At 44.5% G+C, this 12,411-nt stretch overlaps 1 long non-coding RNA gene across 1 annotated transcript in view; it reads right to left on the reverse strand.

Moving 5' to 3' along the window:
• Positions 1–12,411, reverse strand: part of LOC141373964 (uncharacterized) — a 221,158-nt gene that overhangs the window by 60,578 nt on the left and 148,169 nt on the right. The gene's annotated exons all lie outside the window — the stretch shown is intronic.

Raw genomic sequence — 12,411 nt, forward strand, 5'->3', positions numbered from 1 at the left:
CCGCATTGGGCTCCCTGCTCCGCGGAAGGCCTGCTTCTCCCTCTCCTACTCCCCCTGCTTGTGTTCCCTCTCTTGCTGTGTCCTTCTCTGTCACATAAATAAATAAAATCTTAAAAAAAAATGTGGTATATATACAATGAAATATTATTCAGCCACGAAAAAGAATTAAATCTTGCCATATGCAATGATGTGGATGGAACTATAGTATAATTGAAAGCAAAATAAGTCAATCAGAGAAAGACAAATAACATGATTTCACTCATATGTGAAATTTAAGAAAACAAACAAATAAGCAAAGGGAAAAAATAAGAGGGAGAGAGAAAGAGAGAGACAAATCAAGAAACAGACTCTTTAATTATAGAGAACAAACTGGTGGTTGCCAGAGGGGAGGTGGGAGGAAGATTGGTGAAACAGGTGATGAGGATTAAGGAGTGTACTTGCCTGGGTGGCTCAATTGGTTGAGCATCTGACTCTTGATTTTGGCTCAGGTCATGATCTCAGGGTGGTGAGATCAAGCCCCACATGGGGTTCCATGCTCTTTGGGGAGTCTGCTTGAGATTCTCCCCCTCTCCCTTTCTTTCTGTCCCTCCGCCCCCCCTCAAATAAATAAATCTTTAAAAAAAAAAAGGGGGAGTGCACTTGTCATGATGAGCACAGGGTGATGAATGGAACTGCTGAATCATTATATTGTACACTTGAAAGTGATATAACACTGTATGTTAACCAACTGGAATTCAAATAAAAACTTAAAAGAGAAAAAATAATAATATGGGGCACCTAGGTGGCTCAGTTAGTTAAGCGTCTGACTCTTGATTTTGGCTCAGGTCATGATCTCAGGGTCCTGGGATACAGCCCTGCGTCAGGCTACGTGCTCAGTGCAGAGTCTGCTTGTCCCTCTTCCTCTGCTCCTCCCCCCATCTCCCTCTCTCTCTCACATAAATAAAATCTAAAAAATTAAGTTAAATTATATTTTTAAATAATAAAAAGAAAAAGAAATAAAAGGAATAGAGCAAACTATTTTTAAGAAGTTTTATTTCTTTCCCCTTCCTGCTATGACATATTTTGACCTCTAATGCTACATTTAGGCCAGAAAATACCCTACAGCACGTGGGTTCTGACCTGCATTTTAAACTGAGAACAAACGTCCCATCCACCCTCCAAAAACCAAACCAGCCCTGACAACTGATTAAAAAAAAAAAAAAAGGGCATCTTCACCACTGGAAATATTGCCACCATGCTTGAACCTCCCAACAGTCACTTAAAAAGCAGCAATGACAAAGGACAAAGGAGAAAGAGTAAACATGTTGCAGGTATCCTATGGGCCAAGCACTGTGTAAGGCACATATATCATTGCAGTGTTTCCCCAAATATAGTCACAAGAATGCTTTGTCTGAATGCTGTGTACCCCCTCATATACCAGATTCATATGTTGAAATCTTAACCCTCAAAAATGATGGTGTTAAGAGGTGGGGCCTTTGGGAGATGGTGAGGTCATAAGGGTGGAGCCTCATGAATGGGATTAATGCCCTGATGAAAGAGACCCCACAGAGCTCCCTAGCCACTTCCACCATGTGAGGACTCAGTGAGAAGGCTCTGGCCATGAACCACGAGGTAACCTCTCACCAGCCACATACTGAATCTGCTGGCCCCTGATCTTGGACATTCCAGCCTCCAGAATTATGAGAAATAAATTTATTTTCTCATAAAAAGTAAAGTTTATAAGCTCTGAGGTATTCCGTTATAGTAGCCCGAATAAACTAAGACAAGAGACCCATGGAGAATATAATTTTAAGGGTTCCTAGACCCAGTATTAAATAACATTGAATTGAATCACATGGTGAACAGTTCATCCCTTTCCCATCTTTCTAATTACATCAAGGGAAAGTCTCAAGTGGGTGCTAGCATGTCTTTAACGCCTCTCTACCACTTGCTAATTTCTCCTTTCAACAAAGAATGAATAAGCCTTAGACTCAGAGCCTTGGCAGGCTACAGTTCTAGCTAGAATTTTAATGACATTCAATTTTTTTACCCCATGATTCTTTAAATGGTTTCCTTTTTTTATAGAACAAGAGAAGCTAGTCCACTCCTACATGATAAAAATTAATTTTAAAATAAATTTTAAATATGTAATTAAAGAGCAGTATCATGTTAATAATAGTACAAGTGGCAAAAATCATGCACATAGTACTCAAATGGCTAAATTTCAGGAAGTATGGAGTTATTTCTTTTATCCTAATAGCAACCCTAGGAGGTAAATGCCGTTTTTAGCTCTAGTTTACATGTTGTAACCTATGACGCAGACAGGAAAAGTGACCCAGCCAAAGTCACACAGGCCTCTTCGACCCAGTTCTACCTAGCTGCAAAATCTGAAATCTCACCGTGCTGACTGATGATGAAGTCTGCTTCCAGAATCTAAGTTTTCAACCTGGGAAAGCCTCCTGTGCATCTCTTAAGAAGGCTCCAGTGACTGCTGGATTTAGAAATTAGCTTCCACGTGTATGGCTGACCCTTACCTGCAAAGTTAGGGCAAGCACTAAATTCTCTCTCTAAGCCTCCTGCAGCTTCTCCTCCCACAGCATCAGCTATAGAGAGGCAGAGTGGTACTAGAACCCAATGTTGCATTGTAAATTAGTCTCTTAGATCATGAATGCAGAGTCCCCAGGATGACAGTGCTGTTCCAGGGAAGACAGCCTTTGGTGCTCAGGTATTCAGCACATTCTGAAACTTCCCTGAGCAGGGCAGTTCATTCCTCTGCCCCCACCTAGCCTGGCCCAGCCACTTAGATTGCCTACCTGCTGGTCTTTCTAGCTGCTCTGCTTCAGTCTTCGTTGCTGCTTGGCAGAACTGGCTTATCTGTACATTGATGAGTCATGCTTTCTGTACATTTCAATGTTTTATCCCTGCAGGGAAGATTCTGGTAAGTACCTTCACTCTCACTGCTCTTAATACCCCATGCCTCCCTCTTAGGACTATTTCTGAGGCTCTTAAAGAAAATTGAACTTTTCAGCAGTTGGAATGCAATGGTTGGAAAAAAAAGAAAGAAAGAAAGAAAGAAAAGCTCCAGGATGGGGGGAAATGTTCTCATGATAACCTGGCTAGAAAGAATACTCAAACCTTCTCTCATCTTCTAATTTGATAACCCGAGTATCTGTTCTAGGTGTTATACAGTGTATGAGAATTCCTGGCATCTGAAATTACACAAATTAGAGGAAAATGGTATTTGGTAACTTCTTACTCACACGATGTCAACAACGAGTTACTTTTAATGTCTCTTCTGGAGCCAATTGTCAATTATGCAGGGAGTGGCATGAGACTAAGAGTTAGCAAGGTTGCCTTTGTGTTCCAGTTGTAATACAGTGTGTGACCACGGGCACCTCACTTAACTTCCCTGGACCTCAATTCTCTCATCCGTAAAATGCAGGAATTGGATAGAATCATCTCTGTGGGTATCACAATTCTCAAACACTAGGTAATCGTGTGGGCACTTTGCTCTCTCCAGGCCATGGATTTCCCATGTGTAAAATGAGCTAATTAAGCTCTGACCACTTCACACAGGTAATGATGAGGATTAAAATAAAATGATGTACACGGCTACATTTGTTAAAAGTAAAGTTCTATCAATCTTGAAGTGTTACTGTAATGAAAACAAAGATCACTGGCTAAGCAATGCACGTCCTTTCGTTGCTATCAACAGAATCCTCTCTAACTTAAAAAGGGAGTTCTGTTTTTGTTTTTGTTTTTGGAGAAGTACTCCTCACCTTGGTACGTAGCCTTATCTAGACTATCTTTATGGGTTTTTTTATTTTTAAAAACTGTAGTAAGAACATTTAACTTGAGAGCTCCCCTTTTAACAAAATTTTAAGTGTATAATACAATACTTTTAACTATAGGCATGATGTTAAAAGTAAGATTTCAAGAGAACTTATTCATCTTGCATAACTGAAACCTTATGCCCCTTGAGCAGCAACTCTCCAGCCCCCCTCCCCTAGTCCCTGGCAATCACCATTCGACTCTGCTTCTATGAGTTTGGCTATTTTAGATACTTCATGGAAGTGGAATCAGGTAGTATTTATCTTTCTGTCACTGGCTTATCTCACTCAGTATCATGTCCTCAAGGTTTATCCATGTTGTCACATATGACAGGATTCCCTTTTTTTCTAAGGCTGGATAATATTTCACTGTATGTATATACTACATATTCTTTATCCATTAACCCATAGACATTTAGGCTGTGGCCACATCTTGGTGATTATGAATAATGCTGCTATGGGCATGGGAGTGAGGAGATACTCAAGGGCTCACAAGATATACTCAAGATACTCCCTGGGAAACAGGGAGCCATAGATCTGAGAATGGGCAGAAAACAAGAATCACAACAATGGCCCCAGAGCAATTGAGTCCTGCCGGACAGTCCTCATGGAGACGAATATAATCCAAACTCTTCTCCTGCCCTTGTTTCACTCATTCAAGATTCCGAGCCCCAGAAGACAGAATCTATTGGCCAAGTTTAGGATGCCTGCCCTCCCACCCCTGACAGTCCTGAGTCAAAGGATCTGGCCCCTTCAGCTTCCATAAATGAGCAGCAAGCGCCTGAATTTGCTGTCTTTCTGAGACCACACCAGGCAGAGAGATCACTCTCCAAAAGGAAATCAAGACCTGCGGGGAAGGGGAATAAGATTCTGCACAGCTCCTGAATATGAAACAACTCCCGCCCAGAGATTACTTAAATGCTCAAATTATCACAACATGTCACCCACTGATTACTTTTTGCCATTACATGTTTCCCTGCCTGATAGGAGAAAGATAGTCTGGTGAGAGTGGTTTTATTTCTTTCCTCCACCTCCCCTCTCTCCTCCTCTCCCCTCCCCCACTCCACCCACTCTGTCTGTCCCTCTACCCCTCTTTCCTTTCTCTTCTCCAACTCACTCCTGTTGGGTAAGGTGACAGGAGCAAAGTGAGTCTGAAAGGCTACTCTTGAGTCTCCTGGGTCTCTCTGAACCAGAGAGAAAAGACTGTTTGTCCCATGCTTCAACCTCCTGGTCAATTACACTGCCCTCAAGCTGCCACACAGGTGCACCCCCACATGACACAAATACAGACACACACACATAGAGACACATATATGCGTATACACGTGTACACACACACACACACACACACACACACACACACACACACACACGGCCCTCACCCTCGCCTCCCTCTTCTTCTCAGGTAAAGGCCCTGTTTCCTTCACCTCATCCTCAGTCATTCTTCACCTCTTGATGAAATTTGCCCATGTGCAACGTGGACCCTTTCTTCCCTACTGGGCTGCCGGGGAGAGAGAGGCATGTAACTGTGAATATCCTCTTCCTGCTCTGTGGCAGTCTCTGACCTCGACAGGTCAGTAGCAAGCAACAAAAGACTTTATCCAAATTCTGTGAGAACTGATGTGCCCCTCAAAGAACTGTAGTGAATGCTGGTTGCAAGGAGCGCTGGCATGGATGGATTCTCAGCATCTCAACAAGACATCCTCAACCACAAACCATGCACGTGGAGTAAAACAAATACGCAGAGAAACGCAATGCTACAGTTCTTATTAGAAAGCAAACAAGAGCCTGCAGACAAAGACAAACTGGTCAAAGCTCTAGCAAAGCTGGCCAAGGTCAGTGGAGAGCCAGGAGCATCAGGGGAAATGTCAGGTACTATTTTGACAGCCTAATAGCAGGGAAGGAATTGTCTTCTACAACAATTTCCAAGGCTGAATTTATACAGAACTGCAACACCACCAGAAGGTGTTGGTTTTGACAATAGCTTGTAATAACGTATGTGCCCAAGACACAGTACACAAGATATTTTTTCCTGTATTTTACTACAAGAATTTTCAAGGATACATGAAAACTGAAAGAATTTTACAGTGAAAACTCATTTACCCATGACCTAGATTCTATTAACATCTCTTTGGGTTGACACATACCTATCCATTCTTCTGTCTACCCATCAGTCCATTTGATTTTTGGTACACTTCATAGTTAGTGGCACGCAATAGTACACTTCACCTCAAAGCTTCAGCATGCACACCACTAACCAGGATTCAGTATTTGTTTATGGTGCATATACAGAGTATATTTGATGTAAAAAATAAGACACAGGGGGTTAAGGAGAGGGAGGGATGAATGGGTGAGGCACAGAGGATTTTTAGGGCAGCAAAAATACTCTTTGTGATGCTGTCATGGTGGACACATGTTCTTACACATTTGTCCAAACCCACAGAATGTACAACACCAAGAGTGAACCCTATTGCTGGGGCACCTGGGTGGCTCAGTCGTTAAGCGTCTGCCTTCGGCTCGGGTCATGATCCCGGGGTGGTGGGATCGAGCCCCACATCGGGCTCCCTGCTCAGCGGGAGGCCTGCTTCTCCCTCTCCCACTCCCCCTGCTTGTGTTCCCTCTCTTGCTGTCTGTCTCTCTGTCAAAATAAATAAACTGTTTTAAAAAAAAAAAAGTGAACTCTATTGTAAACTAGGGACTCTTGGGTGATAATGATGCATCAGTGTAGGTTCATCCACTATGACAAATGTACAACTCTAATGGGAGACATTGATAACGACGGGGTCTATGCATGTGTGGGGGCAGGAGTTATATGGGAAATCTCTGTACCTTCTACTCAATTTTGCTGTGAACCTAAAAATCCTCTAAAAATTAAAGTCTATTTTTTCTTTATTTTTTTTATAAATAGTCTACCTTTTAATTAAATAGATAACTGAAAATGAAATAAAATATATGACCTGTCTCTAACAGAGGATTAGCAAACTGGCACCCCGCAGGCTGAACCCAGCTTACAGACATGAGTTGGTTTTGCCTGCCCAGCATCTACTCTCATCCCTCCTTTTACAGAATCCCATGTTTCCTTTGAATAAATGGTCTACCCCCTCTGGTAGTCCATGTGGTTTGGGAAGAACTGACCCCTACTCTCGGCTCCATCACTCGGCCCATGAGCCCCACCTGGCCAATCAATGCAGTTCTGGTTGGCTACAGAAATTCAATTCAAATGGTGAGTTTAGTGGAGATGGGCACATGGGTCCAGTTGGTCCACTAAGAGCCTACCCCAGGACTCACGCCGAAATTCCCTTTCAACTCAGGTTACTAATCCAATAGGATAAATCCAGGGATGTTGGCGTCCATCGTTTTTATGATGTTGTAAGAAGCTGCTTAAGAATGCAGCTAATCCAAAGCAAAGCAGAGCCCATAGGTAAAAAGGGGCAGGTAATTTTTGCTCCTGGATTCAGCCAGGCCTAAAGTCCAGCAAACTTTGGAGTTTTTTGGATATAAGGGCCAACACATTCCTTTTTAAAAACTAAATAGTTTGAGCTCTTTTCTATCAATTTCAATAAAAAGAGTCCTAGTGATTATAGTTACTCTGGATTCACACCCAAGCCTGGGCTCAAGGCCTCAATTGTTAAGGTACACTACATACACTGCAATTAGGTTCTGAACTGAAGATTCGAAGAAGAGGGAAACTTACCCTGCCCACAAGGTGGTGTGAATCCAGGAAGTAGAGTTAACGAGTAACCCTCGAGTAGGGACACAATGTGGATGTGGTAAGCGATGGAGAAGATGGGTGTCAGTGTAGGGAGGTACAGGGGACTTGGAAAAGCTTGGAGGATGAGGTGACCCTTAAGAGGAGCCTTGTAATGTCCATCGACAGATGAATGGATAAAGAAGATGTGGTATATACACAATGGAATATTATGCAGCCATCCAAAGGAATGAGATCTTGCCATTTGCAACGACGTGGATGGAACTGGAGGGTGTTATGCTGAGTGAAATAAGTCAATCAGAGAAAGACATGTATCATATGACCTCACTGATATGAGGAATTCTTAATCTCAGGAAACAAACTGAGTGTTACTGGAGTGGTTGGGGGTGGGAGGGATGGGGTGGCTGGGTGATAGACATTGGGGAGGGTATGTGCTACGGTGAGCGCTGTGAATTGTGTAAGACTGTTGAATCACAGATCTGTACTTCTGAAACAAATAACGCAACATATTTTAAGAAAAAAGAAAAAGAAGAAGATAGCAGGAGAGGAAGAAAAAAAAAAAAAGAGGAGCTTTGTAAAGCGAGGAGAAACCAGAGGACAAGTTACACTCTTATGGGAGGTAGGGGCACAGACAGGGTCAGCAGAGTGGTCCTAGGGAGCTCCAAGCCCCTTTCACCAACCTTCCCAACCAGAACAATCTCAGTCATAATCACTGTGTGTGTCTCTCTCCCCATCAATCTGTCTATTCATCCATCCTCTCTGTGCCTCTGTCCACATCTCTGTCTCTGTCTCTCTCTTTCTTTTCCTGTCTGTCTCTGTGTGTGTGTGTGTGTGTCTCTCTCCGTCTGTGTCTCTCTCTCCCTTCCCTTCTTTCTACCCCACTCTCTTCATGCACTCACTCCCTAGCCTCCGGGATGCAGTCCACTCCATCATCAGTACCACTCTAGTCCAAGCCACCATCATTTCTCACATGTCCAACCTGACAGCCTCATAACTTGTCTTCCCACCTCTGCTCTTGCTTCCCTTCCATCAATCCTCCACCTCCCTGACAAAGCAAATGTTTTAAAATGCAAATCTAATTGTGGCACTCCCCTGCTTAAAACTAGGGATAAGACCAAACTCCCTGACACAGTCTGCAAGGCCCTTCCCATTCTCCAACCACATCCAGCTCCACGCACCACCCCCCACTCACTCTACCCCAGCCTCCCTGGTCTTCCAGTTCTTCAAAGAGTCCTTCTCTATCCCACCCCAGGGCCTTTGCATTTGCTCTTTCCTCTGACCTGGGATGCTCCCCTCACCCCTAGCCCCACATCCCTTTACCTAATTAACCCTTACTCATCCTTCATTTTTCATCTCAGATTCAAATATCACTTCCTGAGAGAAGCCTTCCCTGATTGCCAGACTACATCAGATCTCACTGGTACATGTTTTCTCATACCTTTGACTTTTTCTTTTTTTTTTTTTAACGATCTTATTTATTAATTTGACAGAGAAAAAGAGCACAAGCAGGGGGAGGGGCAGGCAGAGGGAGAGGGAGAAGCAGGCTCACTGCTGAACAGGCAGCCCAATGTGGGGCTCGATCCCAGGACCCTGGGATCATGACCTGAGCCAAAGGCAGACCCTTAACCGACTGAGCCATCCAGGTGCCCCCCTTTTGACTTTTTCTTGATAGCACTTATCCAAGTTTAGAATTGTGTATGTGTGCATGTGTGTGTGTATCAGATGAATTGATTCATGTCTATGTCTTGCACTTAAGATTCAGGAAATGAGAGATCATGTCAACTTCTTAAAACAACTGTATACCCAGAACTCAGTAAGTGGCTAGTACACACTTCCAGTTTGTTACAGTCCCCACCACTCCCTTTTGCATTCCCAACTCTAAGTTGTGTCAGTAACAATTTATGTTTGTGCTGCCATTTTTCCTAGAGAAAAGAATTATTCCTTTAGATCACTGCCTCCATCAAAGGGTAGAGAAATGGAGGCTAGACCAAGAGGGCCAAGTGTTTCAGGAAAATGAGAGACAGCATATTTCTTTATGGAAGTAAAGAATGTACAATAAATAGTTCTCTCTCCTATACTGCCCTAAAATTCTTAATTTTTGAACAAGAGGCCCTGTATTTTCATTTTTGCATTAGGCCCTGCAGCGATGCGGCAAGTCCTGATCAACACACATTAAATGTTCGGTAAAAGTCTGTTGAAAGAATGAATAAGTGAATGAATTTAGCTAACCACAGTTGATGCTCATCTTACAGAGTCAGTCAAGTGGCTCAGCCCTTGAGCAAAATTAAACAGACTTTGTTGTTGACTCAACCTGTCCCTTCGCAGGACTAAAACCTGAACTAGGACCTTAAAGTTCTTCTCATCTAACCCATCCACTTCCCAGGAAACTTTGACCTTGACAGGCTGCCAAGGTTCTCCATGGAGCCAGCAGAGTACCCCATCCAATTCCCCCATTCTCCAGATCACAGTCTGCACTGTTTCCACCTCTCTACTTCCTCTCGTCCTGTTCAACATCTCCAAAATAAGGCATACCTGGTTTCTTTCATCCCCATTGTACAGATGAGGAAATAGAGGCTCAGAAAAAAATAATGTCCATCAAGATTCCCCATGCAGCCCTGTTTCTCTGCCCAGCCAAGTTTGTAGTTTTATAAAGAGTTTCTATCTAGATCCCCAGAATCCAAATCACATAAATTATTTTTAGAGTGGCTAGTCAGACATGATAATTACATGCTAAATCTGAGACTATGCCCCCCAACCCTCACAGCCACCCACATTCTGACACTCTGGCCTGCAAAGACAAGCAAAGATAAACTCATCTCCCCATGCCCTACATGTCTTAGGTCAGTGGGTGCTGGGGCCTTCCATTCTTTCATTGTTTATTGAGAGTCTGCAATATGCAGGCACAGTACAGAAGCTGGTGATGCAACTGTGAACAAAACAGACAAAAGGCCCTGCCTCTCTAAGAGGGGAAACAGATAAATAAACTAATTAAATAGACTGTATATGGTATGACCACGGTGCTGAGCACTATGGAGAAAAGTTAAGCAGGGGAAGAGCAGAGGAAATGAGCATTTTGGAGGGTAGTAGTGGAGATTTCAATTTGAAACAGGATTGTTTGAGAAAGACTTGAAGGAGGTGAAGAGGAGGGTTAATACGGCTTTCCGGAGAAAGAGCACTCCAGACAGAGGGAATAGCCAGTGCAAAAGCCCTGAGGCATTATCCTTGATTCACAATGTTGAGAGGTCCCTGAATAGATTGGGGAGCTTAGTCAAACCACATACACTCCCCCTCTTAGCCCCAGCTTCTCATCTCAGTTTGGTTGCCTGCAGACAAATCTAATCTATAGGGTTTTGAACGATTATTTATTGAACCTCTGCAATGATACTGCTTTATTTATCAACACAGTGGAGTTTTTGTTTTGTTTTTGTTCGGGGTAGTCACATTTAAATGGGAGAGTTCACAACAAAATTTCAATATCCAACTTGGCTTGGAATATCAAACCTGTGCTCACTAGGCCCACATGACTCTTGGTAATACTCTGTCCCTTTAGGGGGGCACAAGCCTCTCTGTTCACCACAGACCCAGCTAGACTCAGCAGATCCCTCCCTTATGCAGACTGCCTGGCCCTGGCTGCATTGGAGTTTGCTACCACCCCCACCCCCAATGCCTGCCTTGGGGAGCCCCTAACAATGATGGGGAATGGACACATGCCCCTTGTTGAGCATGAAAAGCAGGGGTCTCCTTCATCTTAGGAGACTTGAAAGAGGCTGGGGAAAGCCCAGCCAGTTCCTTCTCCCTAGGAATGGGTGTAGGGGCGCCGGGGGCAGAACAGAGAGGGGTCTTGGGGTTTTCTGAGCTATCACATGCTCTTGCATTGATTGGCAGCGGCTACAGCCAGCCCCTGGAAGTGCCCCTCCTCCATATTCTACAGAAGCTAATTCTCACACATGCTGTCTTGAGCCCCAGATTTCTCTCCCTACCCAAATCTGTTGTGGCCTCTAGAAGAGCTGCACTAGGAACTCTCCACCCTCCTACACTGAGGAAAAAGGGGAGTGCCATTCACCCCAACTCTCCAAGACTGTCTAGGTCCCACCTGCTGACCTCTCCTATACTTCACACAACTCTCAAACTAGACCACCCCTAGATGATGCCCACATGGGTTTCTGTGTGTCTGGGATGTCATGTGAGTGTGGTCTTTGTGCATGTTGATAAGGGTGCTCCTGTGTTTTCACGTCCCTGGGTGAGAGATGAGAGGGTCTCCGCTGCCCTCCTGAGTGAGCCCACATGACTGGGTATTGTGTGTCTTTGTGTGAGCGTGGGGGAGTGTATGTGTGAATGGTTGCAACATCCTTATTCCTGACAGAAGGTCTCAGTGTGGCGGGCTTCTCTAAGCCAGCCTGCAACCCCTTCAAAGGCACTCCACTCAGGGACAGTCCACCTCTGGCCTTCCCCAGAATCAACACACGCACTGAGATGCATGCACACTTCCTTTCAGGCGCAGCTCCTCTGGCCCGGAGAACCGACGACCCTTGAGCATTCTCGCTCCGACAGCTTCCTCTTCCCCCCATGTACTAGGTGGAGAATCCTCTATGGAGATGGACTTGGAGCACTGGCAAGGGGGAAAAGAAGTGGCTAGGAGGTGAGTTGAGAAAGGCAAACTGAGGACACGTTGGAGGAGTACGGAGCCGATGCTGGAGAAGCAGGTCCCACCCACACCACGCCCCTCCCGCAGCGGGTGGAGAGGGGTAGCCGATTCCCACCCGGGTCTTCCTCTGGGGTTCCCAGGTCTCACTCCTCTCCTGAAACTGGAGCTCTAAGAAGCAGCTGGGACCCCCCTCCTCCCATGGACACACACACACACACACACACACACACACACACACACACACACAC

The sequence above is a fragment of the Callorhinus ursinus genome, unplaced genomic scaffold, assembly GCF_003265705.2.
Source record: "Callorhinus ursinus isolate GAN/ISIS: 27379988/994484 unplaced genomic scaffold, GSC_fseal_2.0 scaffold13, whole genome shotgun sequence".
Lineage (NCBI taxonomy): Eukaryota > Metazoa > Chordata > Mammalia > Carnivora > Otariidae > Callorhinus > Callorhinus ursinus.